The sequence below is a fragment of the Quercus lobata genome, chromosome 10 (genome assembly GCF_001633185.2).
Source record: "Quercus lobata isolate SW786 chromosome 10, ValleyOak3.0 Primary Assembly, whole genome shotgun sequence".
Taxonomy (NCBI): Eukaryota; Viridiplantae; Streptophyta; class Magnoliopsida; order Fagales; family Fagaceae; genus Quercus; species Quercus lobata.
Genome location: NC_044913.1, coordinates 30996160 through 31010891, shown reverse-complemented (window position 1 = coordinate 31010891; position 14732 = coordinate 30996160).

The following is a 14732-nucleotide window of genomic DNA, read 5'->3' as shown; positions in this document are numbered from 1 at the left end:
CATATTCAACGGAGTTCCAAACTCTCTCATCAAAAGATTTCAAGAATGCTTTCATCCTTACTTTCTAGTAGGCATAGTTGTTACCATCAAAGTGAGGTGGGATCACAAGAGAGTGACCATGTTCCATGACAATAAGGTCAATGATCAACTCTTAGATCAAAAGATCTAAAACACAAGAGCTAACTTGCTTTGATACCACTTGTATGTTTTTAGACCTCTTAACACAAGTTGTTTAACCTAGTTATTTAGCTAAGTGATTACTTAGATAAATTATTCAATTCTAGGTTAACAAAATAAATCATATCATGTAAATAGTGCGAAAATATAAAGAACACAATGATATGATAACCCAGAAAAACCTAACCAGTAAAAAACCTGGGGAGGATTTAACCTAGTTATCCTTAAGGTAAAACAAATCCACTATGAAAGAATTGAAGTTTTTACAATAGAACTTAGACTAATAACATCCTATTGCTACTTCAAGTAGAAAAATTACTACTACGACCACATGACAGCTTCGAGTCCATGGACTACTTCTTTCTTTGATCTTCAGCAACCACAAGTTCTCCTACTTGTAACTTTAAGACTCCACTCAAAAGTTTCAGATCTTCTTTAAAGTTCTTTATGCAGCAACTGAAGAGATCATCAAGTTCTTGATGTGAATCTTGATCTTGATAACTCTTTGTGTGTGTATGAAGGTAAACATCTCTAGATCTTACAGAAGATTCAACACACAACTCTCCAAAGACTTCTAAAATGTAGCTAGAGTTTTTCCTTTTATACTTGAAGTAAAACACTTAACCTTACACGTCATATGGGCTTGGGCTGAATTTGAAATTCTGTTGAAAATTAAATCTGCACGAGTTTCGATCAATCAAGTCTAATTTTCAATCGATTGAGTCTTGTAGATTTTGTCCAATAACTTCTACAATCACTCAATTCCAATTTTACAATTAAACACACTTTGAGCAAGCCTAAACCTAGACTTTATGTTTTGATCACGGTTTGCCAACATATTACAAATTAAAGTTCTAATACGTTAGTTCCTCAAGTTTTAGAACCTAACAAACTCCCCCTTTGGCAATTCATGACAAAACACATCACAAAAATTAAAATGCTTAAAGTAAAACAGCCCATTCAATTAAAAAGCCCTAATTACAATTCAACCTAAACCACTATCTATCAGTTGCTAAAGTAGATAGCAGCCACAACTGAAGTAATCTATAAATTCTTGAAACACTCAACAAACACATAAACGCATGTGTGGAAAATACAAGTAAAACAAATTTAACTTCTTGATTTCACAAAACATAAAATAAAAGACATACACCATGAATAATATCATAATATAAATCAATAATCAATGTACCATATGTGAAACAAGAAACATAAAAAAAAAAACATAAAAACACATAAACATACTGTCTCCCACTAACATATACAACCCATATAAAAAGAAATACATCAAATTCAAAATAAATAGAATACATATCAAAAACTCCTAGATACAATCTATAATCTCCCCCTATCTCCATACGTATGTACTCCTCCTTTTTGTGACGAATTGCCAAAGGGCAATCATGACTCATCAGAGGGTGGAGCCTGTGAAGTAGAACCTCTAGCATGCGCAAAATTTGCTCGTAAGGCCGTAACTTCATTGAGCACATCCAATAGAATCTGTCCATGCGCCGCCTGAACGGTCAAAATGTTATCAACATAGCACGCAAGGAAGAGTTGCTCGATGTAGATGGTGGAGGATCCACGGTAGCTGTGGGGTCTACATACGCCTCAGCAGAAGGATCACTAGAAGGAGGAGGTCGAGATGCATCACCTGTAGAGGACTCGACTAAATCATACTAATAATAAACTAACATGTTCATGTGTTATTCTTATAGGCTAAAATGATATATATAAATATATATATATATATATATATATATATCATACTGGAACCAACTACAATTCAAAATAAAGGTATTGTGAAAAAAAAGTGCGACATCCAGAACATTTTTCACAATATTTTCATAACAAATTATAGGTGCTAAATTGTTATTGGTTCTAATTTAAACTTACCAATGAAATTACTTTTTTGCCTACCAACAATAACCCGTAACAACCTTCTACTTTATGATTTGTTATGATAATATTGTGAATATAACTGTAGAGAGGGAAAATTCCCAACCTATCATAAGCTAACACATCATACTACCAAGTTCACAAAGTACAGCTAATGACAAAGTGCCACGTACTAAAACTAGTTTCTACCATCACCATTCAGGAACCAACAGAAATTTTTCATGTGTTTTGGAATAAAAACATAAAAAAAAAAAGCATGCAAAAAGCCAATCACACATCAGTGCGTGTAAGTAATGACAATTCCACACATTAGCACATGTAAGCAATGACATCCGGTGCATGTAAGCGATGACATAACAATCTAATCAATTCTAACATGTGTCACTTTGAAAATCAAGACATTTCAGCCAATCAAATGATGCCATGTGTCTTGGAGAAAAAGTCTTAAAAATCCTCCAATCAAACTATGACACATCTCACCAATCAGATTTCGTTACGTGTCGCTCACCCACCCCTAAACTCCTATAAATAGAAGTCTTTCTAAGACATTTCAAGACACCAAGACATCTTGGGAGAGATCTTGGAACATACCAAGACATCTTGGGATACACACCAAGACATCTTGGGACATACCAAGGCATCCATGCCACAAGCAACATTAAGGAAGATTCAAAATTATAGAATCTCCATTAGAACCAAGCCCTGAAGCTTCCAGAAATTTCAAGAACTTTAACCTCAAATATGAAGAACATTCAAAGCAGAATCATCAAAACTACCTGCTTAGATCTTAAAGTTTGCTGGAATCAGGCCCAAAAGCCTTCAGAAACTTCAAGAAACTACAAATCAGCAAAGCTCTACAAATTCAAGCCCAAAAGCTCCGAAAAACTTTTGCCATAAACAATCGAATATGAAGAACATTTGAAGAGAAATCATCCAAATCATCTTCCTAAATCTCTAAATTCATTGGAATCAAGCTCAAAAGACTCCAGAAACTCCAAGAAACCACAAATTGGTGAAGCTTTATAGATTCAAGCCTCCAAAGCCCCAAAAAGTTTCCACCACAAACCTTCAAAGATTAAGAATGAAAGAAAAATATGAAGAACACATGAAGAATACAAAGAACTTGCAGAATAAAGGATTTCTAACAAGCTCATAGCTAGAGATTTGTTGTAATTCTGTTTCAAAGATCTTCGATCCATTCCTTAAACAAATTGAAAGATATTTGGTGTTCGAATCAAAATCACATTACCACAATTCTAATCAACAAATATTTCAAGGAGATCGAATCAGAGGATCGCTCTTTTGTAATTTCAGAGAATCGAACCACACATTCGTCAATACAAATTCATATTTGTGAAACTATTTTACTTGTTTGACTTTATTTCAAACTCTAAATTTAGTCGTTACATAATAACATTTCTCTTGTAAAAATATTAAGACATTTTGTTGTCATCATAATATTTTCACAATTACTAAAGTTTCAATTCTTTATGAGTCAATAAAATATAACAAAATTATAAAGTTATTACAAAAATGTTGTACCATTATGTTGTGTTTCTATAATTTTTTTTTTTTTTTTAGTTTAGTCAACATTGTTGAGCCAAAATTAACTATTTCATATACAGTTTTCTTAGGTTAAATTTTTGTATTTTTTATTGTATTTTTATCTTTATACACCATTTTAAGTAAAAACACATTGTTTTACACACACAAAATAATAAAAATAAAAAACTTTGGATAAAAACACTTTTCATCCTTTATGTTTAGGGTAGTTCACAATTCTTCCTTAAACTTTAAAATCAAGAAATTTTCCCCTTAATATTTTGGATAAGATCAAATATGTCATATTCTCAATTAAATCCTAATCAAAGCTTATGATTCTTAAAATATTAAATTGTGTAATGTCTAAAATACTCCCATTAAATTTTAACATTCCAAAAATTTCTTCATGTATTTTGAGTTTTAGATGGTAATAATGCTTAGAAGTTGGAATGGTGATATAAGGTGTTTTATTTATTACCTAAAGAATATTGATTTTCTAGGTTTAAATCTTCAAAACTTATAATTTATCTAATGGGAAATTCGATGACACATGCCTTTTGTTTTGTTTTGTTTTTTCCTTTTCTTGCCTAAAATGGGTGTTCACTAAAAACTAAGTAAGGTAAATATACAACCTAGACTCATGTAGAATGATAAAGAAGAAAGTATGAATGAAAAAAAAAATTCATTGTGTATGGTTAAAGGTATTTGATGAAGAAATTCAATTGTAGCATATGACATTATTCATTACGAAATTTAAAAATTGTGACAATGTCCTAGAAAAACTCAGTTGCTTATTATTGAAAGATGATGATATTTGGTATCATTCTTAGAAGTTTTTAGTGAGTGGATATTGTCTTTAGCAAATAAGTACTAAGAAACTACTATAGTAAAATAGATATTCATATGTTAAATAGTTACCATAACTTTGTGTGTAATTAACTATTGAAATTATTATACAAATAAGATTAACTTTTTATGACATATATTTTTTATGTATGTAGTTTCATACTTCTTCAAATACAAATTTTATATTAATTTTCTCACTTAAGAGGTAGCACATGCCACCCTACCTAGTACTCTCAAAAGAAGAAAATGAGAGAGAGAGAGAGAGAGAGAGAGAGAGAGAGAGAGAGAGAGAGAGAGAGAGTCAACTCAATTAAACACAAAGTGGCTTATCACCACCACCACCACCACCACCACCACCATCACAAACAACATAATACATTAATACTAAAAGTATTGCTATGACCATTACCATTGTCATTGTCTCCACCACCAATGACCAACTATTATTGCTGATTATGTTATTATTTTCACCACCACCAATACCCTGAGATGTACCATATTATCATGGTCACCAATTCATTATCATCCTCATTACCATCCTTCTTGTAACTAATTTTATACTTTAAATTTTAACTTTTGGATATACCCAGACAAATAATAAAAGCTTAATTGATAAGATTGAAATCCCCACAAATTTAAGTTCCACCATTCTAAAAGTTCTAATAGTTTTTCAAATTATTATTCTATAAACAACATAAAAGTTGACAATTATTTAGAATAACACAAACAACAATTAACTAGAACTTCTACTTCTACCGAAGATACTAGTTATTGCGATTTTTTCCCCCTCCTCTAAGGAGTGGTGGCATTGCATGTGGGTAATTCCACAGGCTTAGGAGGCCTTATATTCAAGATTGGGTTGCTTTCGAAGAAGTTTGAAAGACAAAGCTCAAACCCGCCATTCGAAGTCGGCATCACTGGAAATTCATCTTGGGAAGGGCTAAGGTGGAAGCCTATTGTGTGCCATAACACTATGTCCTTGTCGTCAATATCCCTATTCCTGCAAAAATGAGCCAAACCAACTAGTTTGATTTTCAATATACGCTTGTCTTAATACACTCGGAGAAATACTTAGGATATGTTTGGTAACTATTTTTTCCTCTTATTTTCTGTTTTCAAAAACAATTTTTTATTTTTGAGACTAAAAAAATTGTTTGCCAACCAAAAATGGATAGAAAATAAAAAATATTCTCAAAACTCAATTTGTGAAGGAAATTGAAAACAGTCAAAAGGCTATTTTCAGTTTCTAGTCTTCAAAGCCAATGAAAATATGACTCTAATTTAATGAATCCATCTCATTTAATGAGTTAGCGCCAGAGTTCAAATACTAGTAACAATATATTTCGGTATTTTTTACTTTTTTCCTCAAAAAAATTTTCTTTTATTTATTTATTTCAACTAACCAAATATGTTTTTGATTTCAAAAAAAAAAAAAAGTTTTTTATTTTTATTCTCAAAAATAAGTTTTTGAAAATAGAAAAGAAAAACTATTACCAAACATAACCTTAACATATTATGAACTCACATTATATATATATATATATATATATATATATATATGTGGGGCCCAATAATTTATGGGCCAGGCCCACTTGCTCATGGGGAGTCCAAAGACCCAAGCCGAAAAAGGTTATGGCCCGAGCCCAAAGATGTAAGGCAAAAAATGGCCCGGAGATGCAGCCGAGGACAGCTTAGTCCTCGGCAGACCTAAAGCTCCATTGAGAAAAGGGGTGTAGGGACAAATTTGTAAAGAGATCTAAAATATCTTGGGAAAGTTATCCTTACTACCCTTCCCAGATAAGACTCTGCACCTAACAGAGCCGTATTCTTCAGCTTTATCAACCATCCCCAACAATTCTGGGATTAGTCTGATGGGACAAATATCAGTCTTGTAAAGGTTGACCCTACACGTGGACGAAGGAGAGCGAACGCAGGCTAGTATAAAAGAAAAATCAAGTGAATCAAGAAGGGGGGTCTCCATCCCACCTCCGAAAAAGACTCCATGGGTGAAAACATCTTAACAACACATGCACATCAGATAAAAAACCCACCGTTGGGTAACCGGAGTAAGACCTTAATGGTCCTCGGATCAAGTCCGAGGAGTCCAACCTTATAGGATGCGAAAATTGCTTAAATGTTCAAACCCAACTCCTTTTTCTGCATGAATTCCTCTAAAATCAAGACCGGAACATCGCCCCGTGACCAAAGGCAAGCTTTTCAGGCCCACTCTCTACAAATCATATTGTGAGGGATCTTTCATGTGAGAGCCCAACATCCTTGTTGGGCCTCAAAGAATCGTGTCCCTACAATTGGCGCCGTCTGTGGGAAGCTTGCGCGTTGGCGCAGGTGGCGGTGGAGTCAACTCTCTAGCAAGCAGAAATCCCTGGGGTTTCCTCCGTCTCCGGCGACATACGGTTGTTGCCCCGGCATAAACTTCTGCTAGGGGCTACGACTTGCAATGCCAAGGGCGCGGGCATTCTTAGGGGCTTCCGGCCTCAAGCCAACTTTCCCCGCCCTAGTATAGGGGCTTATGGTCGAAAAATAAACCGAGTAAAAAGAAACCTCATAAGTTTTGGACAGAACCAAGGCCTTGCATGGTCCTCGGACTCAAGCCTATGGGGAAACCAAGTACAAAAAAGAAAAAATCATAAGTTTTGGACAGAACCAAGGCCTTGCATGGTCCATGGACTCAAGCCTATGGGGAAACCAAGTACAAAAAAGAAAAAATCATAAGTTTTGGACAGAACCAAGGCCTTGCATGGTCCTCGGACTCAAGCCTATGGGGAAACCAAGTACAAAAAAGAAAAAATCATAAGTTTTGGACAGAACCAAGGCCTTGCATGGTCTTCGGACTCAAGCCTATGGGGAAACCAAGTACAAAAAAGAAACATAAGTCAAGCAAGAAATGGGAAACCAAGTACAAAAAAGAAAAAATCATAAGTTTTGGACAGAACCAAGGCCTTGCATGGTCTTCGGACTCAAGCCTATGGGGAAACCAAGTACAAAAAAGAAACCTCATAAGTTTTGGACAGAACCAAGGCCTTGCATGGTCCTCGGACTCAAGCCTATGGGGAAACCAAGTACAAAAAAGAAAAAATCATAAGTTTTGGACAGAACCAAGGCCTTGCATGGTCCTCGGACTCAAGCCTATGGGGAAACCAAGTACAAAAAAGAAAGAATCATAAGTTTTGGACAGAACCAAGGCCTTGCATGGTCCTCAGACTCAAGCCTATGGGGAAACCAAGTACAAAAAAGAAAAATCATAAGTTTTGGACAGAACCAAGGCCTTGCATGGTCCTACGTGATCTCAAAGACTACTATGGGGAAACCAAGTACAAAAAAGAAAAAATCATAAGTTTTGACAGAACCAAGGCCTTGCATGGTCCTCGGACTCAAGCCTATGGGGAAACCAAGTACAAAAAAGAAAAATCATAAGTTTTGGACAGAACAAGGCCTTGCATGGTCCTCGGACTCAAGCCTATGGGGAAACCAAGTACAAAAAAGAAAAAATCATAAGTTTTTGGACAGAACCAAGGCCTTGCATGGTCCTCGGACTCAAGCCTATGGGGAAACCAAGTACAAAAAAGAAACCTTATAAGTTTTGGACAGAACCAAGGCCTTGCATGGTCCTCGGACTCAAGCCTATGGGGAAACCAAGTACAAAAAAGAAACCTCATAAGTTTTGGACAGAACCAAGGCCTTGCATGGTCCTCGGACTCAAGCCTATGGGGAAACCAAGTACAAAAAAGAAAAATTACAAGTTTTGGACAGAACCAAGGCCTTGCATGGTCCTCGGACTCAAGCCTATGGTGAAACCAAGTACAAAAAAGAAAAATCACAAGTTTTGGACAGAACTAAGGCCTTGCGTGGTCCTCGGACTCAAGCCTATGGGGAAACCAACTACTTGTAAGGAAAAACTACATTACATGGACTTTAGGATTTATCCGAGGAAAACTCTCCACTAACAATTGGGTTAGTTCCTAAATTGCGAGGATTCTCAAGTCTGCTTTCGGATCTGCAGCACCAAAAGGATCGATGCAATATAGAGCAATATGTCGCCTGAAAAACAATCTGAGTTCTCTACTGCTCAGTCAACTCCTCGGATGGATTATTTAGAGATTATCATTCTCGGACAGTATTCTCGCGCTTATTACAGAATATTCAATTGTTACCTCGGTTAGTCTCCTAAGTTTAACTTACTATGAATTATCGTCGTAATGCCTGGTAGTGTTGGTAAATTAGAATTAGTTGGATTATGTTTCAAGGTTTCCCGCTCTAAGTATCATCGAAGAAACACACACATGGAGTACACCCTTTCACAAAGTAGTGTTGCAAAAAGAACAGTATTCAAAACAAGTAAATAAATTTCCCTTTTTATTAAAACAAAGAAATAGTACAGCGTACAATGAAAAGCTGGAATCAGCTTATGTCAAAGCTCACTACATAATCGAAAGGAAAGATACAAGAAAATAAGATAAAGCCGAGGAGGTAGCACAGAGGAGAAGTTGGCTACTGCTTCAAGACCTTGTTCTTCCTCAATGCTTTTGCATGCCCATAACTCAGGCAGCAAAAGAACCCAGCTTGGGGCCTGCACCGTTGAAGAAAAGGCGCAGAGAGAGCCCAGCTTCAGGCTAGCGTAGCTGAAGAAAAGGCGCATGAAACCCAACTTGAGCCTCGCACCGCTGAAGGAAAGGTGCAGGGAGCCGGAAGTTGAGGAGCCTTCACCAAAAATTTGCCTGCAACAAGGCAGAGGTGCTGATGGCGGAGAATCTTTCTTCTGACACACCAAAATTCTGGCATGAACAGAACCTGCTTCGGATTTTGACTAAAAGAGGGAGAAACGCCCTTTCCCCTCTGTCGAAACGGAATATTCCCTTGAATTTATGCCTCCTTTGCCCATACCTCACTATTTCGAGTCTCAGGAGGACACGGCGCCTTTGTGGCGGAGAGAGTTCCTTTTCCCCAACCCTCGCCTCAAACATGATATACTAAGGGAGGAAACTGAAGGATTTGTGCGCAGGTACAGCAACTTTCTCTCCTATTTATTTAAAAAGGTAAGGTGGTGGCATTTAATTCACGCAGCGTCCTAAGGAATGCTACAGACAAAGTGTCTCCGGCTCGATTTCCAACGCCATCTGCAACCCTGAGATTAAAGGAGTCTCGTGAAGGCGCACCTCGAACACTGGGACGCCAAAAAAGTACCGCGTGACCGAGGACTACGGAAATACCCCTTAATTCGTGGGCCCAGTAAATTCGCGGCCCAGGCCCGTTCTGCATGGGGGCCCAGGGACAGAACCAAGGTCTTGTATGGTCCTCGGACTCAAGCCTATGGGGAAACCAAGTACAAAAAAGAAAAATTACAAGTTTTGGACAGAACCAAGGCCTTGCATGGTCCTCGGACTCAAGCCTATGGGGAAACCAAGTACAAAAAAGAAAAATTACAAGTTTTGGACAGAACCAAGGCCTTGCATGGTCCTCGGACTCAAGCCTATGGGGAAACCAAGTACAAAAAAGAAAAATTACAAGTTTTGGACAGAACCAAGGCCTTGCATGGTCCTCGGACTCAAGCCTATGGGGAAACCAAGTACAAAAAAGAAAAATTACAAGTTTTGGACAGAACCAAGGCCTTGCATGGTCCTCGGACTCAAGCCTATGGGGAAACCAAGTACAAAAAAGAAAAATTACAAGTTTTGGACAGAACCAAGGCCTTGCATGGTCCTCGGACTCAAGCCTATGGGGAAACCAAGTACAAAAAAAAAATTACAAGTTTTGGACAGAACCAAGGCCTTGCATAGTCCTCGGACTCAAGCCTATGGGGAAACCAAGTACAAAAAAGGAATCTTACAAGTTTTGGACAGAACCAAGGCCTTGCATGGTCCTCGGACTCAAGCCTATGGGGAAACCAAGTACAAAAAAGGAATCTTACAAGTTTTGGACAGAACCAAGACCTTGCATGGTCCTCAGACTCAATCCTATGGGGAAACCAAGTACAAAAAAGAAAAATTACAAGTTTTGGACAGAACCAAGGCCTTGCATGGTCCTCGGACTCAAGCCTATGGGGAAACCAACTACTCGGATGGGGAAAGTCCTCGGCTCAAATACTGTAAAATGTTAAGGCCAATAAGGGTGTTAGGACGATGGTGGAGCGCTCCACTATTCGGTAGCCTAAGGGGGCTGTTCATTTTTGCGGGTGATATGTCTTCGAATGATTACTTCATACACCGCATAGAGCATCCAGTTCTAATCTCGGCATTGTTTCGAGCAAGTAACGTTGTTCACAAGTACGCATTGCTATGTCAAGCAATTCTGTTAAGGTTATGGTGACACCTTTTCATTAGCAAGTATTTTGGCCTTAGTTGTCATTGATTCAAATGCTGTATTATTGTGCCGAGCAGCGCTTGCAAATTTATAAAAATATAGAGACAGAACATGCGAAATAAAATAACAACAATTTTTATTAATATGAAAAATTATTACAACGTACAAAGAGGGGCTCAAACAAGCCTATACAAAAGGTGAGCTGCCGAAGCAACACTAACATCCGCAGTACAGATAAGTAAACAGTCAGGTGTCTTTTGAACTCGTCTTCAAAGTCTCTCCAATCTCTGCCTCAGTATTGCTCATGTTGAGAGAAGAACCTTCTTTGGAAAAAAATGAAGGAGAAGGAAGAAGAGGATGGAGGAGATGAATGAGGAAGATGGAGGAGATGAACGAGGAAGATGGAGGACATGAGTAAAAGAAGGAGGAGAAGAAGAGGGAAGAGATGAAAAGAAAGGGAAGGGAGCAAAAGAGGGAGAAGGAAAAGCACCAGGATGGATCTGGTGCTGGGAAGACTAAGAAAGGGAGGCGGAGGGGGCCACCAGTGAACAAAGAGAGGAAGAAGCAGAGGCGCTTAGTCCCTGCCTCGTTCCTGACTCCTAACACACTGGGGCCATATTAGGAATGCTCGTAAGAGAGCGGTTGGTTATGATGATGGGAATTCTCGACTCAGTCACGCCGAAAATTTGACGTGATGAGCCCCTGCTTCGGATTTTGGCTAAAAGGAAGAGGGGACAAATCTTAAGTCTCCGCCATCCTTGCCCTGACCGAGCCATTTCGAGTTTCGTTAGGACATGGCGTTTCTGGGAGGGGAATGGTTTTTTCATTGCTTATTACTATGGAGAGTGTATTTCAGGTTAAGGTATAACCGGAGAGTAAAAGTAAACTCCGGAAGGAATCTAAGGGATTCATCTGTGGGAGGAACAACTCTTGTTTCTCCTCTTTATATAGGGGACGAAGAGGAGAGTACTTAATGTATTCAGATCTCCAAGGGAATTTGCAAACAAGAATACGCCCGTTTCGTTCCCCCACGCCATCAATAACCGTTACATCTGGGATGTCTCGTAAAGGGAAGATATTAAAGACGCGCTTCGGATAACCAAACGGCATAGGCGCATCGTGAAGAAATTAAGAGGAGCATCTTGTAGACCGTTACACTTCCTGGGCAGGTGAAGAGTCGCCAGCGTCAGTCAAAGGCCGAATTAAGTGAATCATAATAAATGTTTGGTATTACCAAAACCCCCCACTCCAACCAGGATGTTGGACAGCAGGGTTTTGAGGGTTATTGTGGGGCCCAATAATTTATGGGCCAGGCCCACTTGCTCATGGGGAGTCCAAAGGCCCAAGCCGAAAAAGGTTATGGCCCGAGCCCAAAGATGTAAGGCAAAAAATGGCCCGGAGATGCAGCCGAGGACAACTTAGTCCTCGGCAGACCTAAAGCTCCATTGAGAAAAGGGGTGTAGGGACAAATTTGTAAAGAGATCTAAAATATCTTGGGAAAGTTATCCTTACTACCCTTCCCAGATAAGACTCTGCACCTAACAGAGCCGTATTCTTCAGCTTTATCAACCATCCCCAACAATTCTTGGATTAGACTAATGGGACAAATATCAGTCTTGTAAAGGTTGACCCTACACGTGGACGAAGGAGAGCGAACGCAGGCTAGTATAAAAGAAAAAGCAAGTGAATCAAGAAGGGGGGTCTCCATCCCACCTCCGAAAAAGACTCCATGGGTGAAAACATCTTAACAACACATGCACATCAGATAAAAAACCCATCGTTGGGTAACCGGAGTAAGACCTTAATGGTCCTCGGATCAAGTCCGAGGAGTCCAACCCTATAGGATGCGAAAATTGCTTAAATGTTCAAACCCAACTCCTTTTTCTGCATGAATTCCTCTAAAATCAAGACCGGAACATCGCCCCGTGACCAAAGGCAAGCTTTTCAGGCCCACTCTCTACAAATCATATTGTGAGGGATCTTTCATGTGAGAGCCCAACATCCTTGTTGGGCCTCAAAGAATCGTGTCCCTACAATATATATATAATACTTAATATCAATCTAGATAATAGCATATTATTTTTTCTTTTTAATGAGACATATTACTCATGTTAATACTAAGTGGTGAGGTGATGTTTGGTAATAGTTTTTGTTTTCTATTTTCAAAAACTTGCTTTTGAGAATAGAAATTAAAAAAAAAAAAAAAAATTCTTGTATTTTTGAAATAAAAAACATATTTGATTAGTTGAAATTAAAAAATAATTTTTTGAAGAAAAAAATAAAAAAATACTGAAATATGTTATTACTAGGATTCAAACTCTAGCGCTAACTTATTAAATGGGATGGATTCATTAAATCAGACACATATTTTCATTGGCTTTAAAAACTAGAAACTGAAAACAGCCTTTTGAGTGTTTTCAATTTCTTTCACAAATTGAGTTTTGAGAACAGTTTTTATTTTCTATCCATTTTGGGTTGCCAAACAAGTTTTTTAGTCTCAAAAATAAAAAATTATTTTTGGAAACAGAAAATAAGGGAAAAAAACAGTTACCAAACATATCCATTATATTATCTTTGCTTGTTATGGCTTTCTAATTAATATATTAATAAGTCGTATTACACTTATAATTCTCATGTAATAATTTTTAGTGATTACAGAAATTTCAATTACAACTTACATATGTTTTTTTTTTTTTTTTTTGGTTTAACTCATAAAAGGATTAAGTTATAACATTTTAAAATTATATGGTAATCAATTGTACATGAAAAATTTTATAATATAACTTGAAGAAAAATTCTGGATTTCTTTTATAATTGATACATAAAGAGAATTTGAAAAATACACTCGTTTAAAATCAAAACCAAACAAAAATGAGACATCTGAGTCAAATTTAAAATCAATATGAATCACAGCAAATAAATAAATAAATAAATAAATTATCACCGGTGATAGTGGTAGATTATTTGAAGGTGGTGGATGGTGAGCAGTGGCAGTGGCAGTCTCGTTCATCCTTTTTTTTTTTTTACCAATCATTCGGTCTTTGTTTCTTTCTTTTCTTTTTGGTTTTGTTTTGCTTTTATATCCCTACCCATTCTACCGGTAATAGGTTTACTACTAAACTCAAGTAAATTACGGCTAGGATTGAAACAATAAAAATAAATGGCTAAGATTTCGGTGGGTACGGTACCCACTTAAAAATAGGTGGGTATTGTAGAATGATCCCTACATCATCGGTCACGTCACCTTATTTTGGGGTCCCCCCACCCCCCCCCCCTTTTAATACAATTTTATCATATATATATACATCCCAATTTTAGCTTACATGTCTTATTCGGTTCACTTTAGTCTATTTGGTCCATTTCGTTTCACTTTGGTCCACTTCGGTTTAGTTTGGCCCATTTCAATCCACTATGGTCCATTACGGTCTAGTTCAGTCTATTTGGGCCATTTCAATCCATCTCTAAAATGGAAAATTCCAAAGCTATACACATCCTTCTTAACTAGTGGATCTTAAAACTAGGAGTATCAAAATATGTAATAATAAAACTTGGGCTATTTGTAACTTTTAAATTATATCATATCAATCACTCACATAAGTAGAGACAAGGGGGGTAATTTCCCCAGACCTTGTCCAAAATTCTCCTGTTGTACTATTAATTAAAAAAATAAATTAATTGTTAGTCCCCTACCCCAACAAATAGAAAAATATTAGTTTAAAATTTAAAATTCAAAACACTTTAAATAGTCCTTCACATCAATTAAAACTTTGTCTCATATCCCATATCACAGCTCTAAAGCAAATGGGTATTCACACAAAAACTAAAACAAAATATAATTAGTCCTATCTTTAAACTCAAAATAATAAAAAAAAAAAAAAAAAAAAAAAAAAAAAAAAACCAGAAACTCACAGACAAATGATGATTCTGAGGACCTCCACCAAAATTTCTTC